Source organism: Tupaia chinensis, unplaced genomic scaffold (assembly GCF_000334495.1).
Source record: "Tupaia chinensis unplaced genomic scaffold, TupChi_1.0 Scaffold000415_1, whole genome shotgun sequence".
Lineage (NCBI taxonomy): Eukaryota > Metazoa > Chordata > Mammalia > Scandentia > Tupaiidae > Tupaia > Tupaia belangeri.
In genome coordinates, this window is record NW_006159920.1 from 1257383 (window position 1) to 1257811 (window position 429).

The window sequence follows — 429 nt, forward strand, 5'->3', positions numbered from 1 at the left end:
TCTCTCCCTCTCTCCCTCTCTCTCTCTCCCTCTCTCTCTCTCTCTCAGCCATGCAAGTGCTCTATCATATCTAAAAATTAATTTTTTTTCTGAATGAGTAAACAATTCTTAACATCTATTATCAAATGCTGAATGGATTTTGGAATTTTTTGCTCAAGATGTGATAATGTTTCTTAATGAACTTAACTTATGCTTACAAGGCAAAGTTGCAGTTACATGCAAATTTTATACTGTGGTAAAGTCACTTTAACAATTAACATTTTATGTCTCACAAGTAATGTGAAATATTTAATATTTAACTTTTAATAGTTCCTATGTACTCAAAAGTTAAAATGAGGGAACCAGCAGTTAGTGTAATGGCTATGTCGCTGGACTCCCATGTAGTCGACCGTGGTTCACATCCCGGACCCGGTGGCTTAAAACTCATGC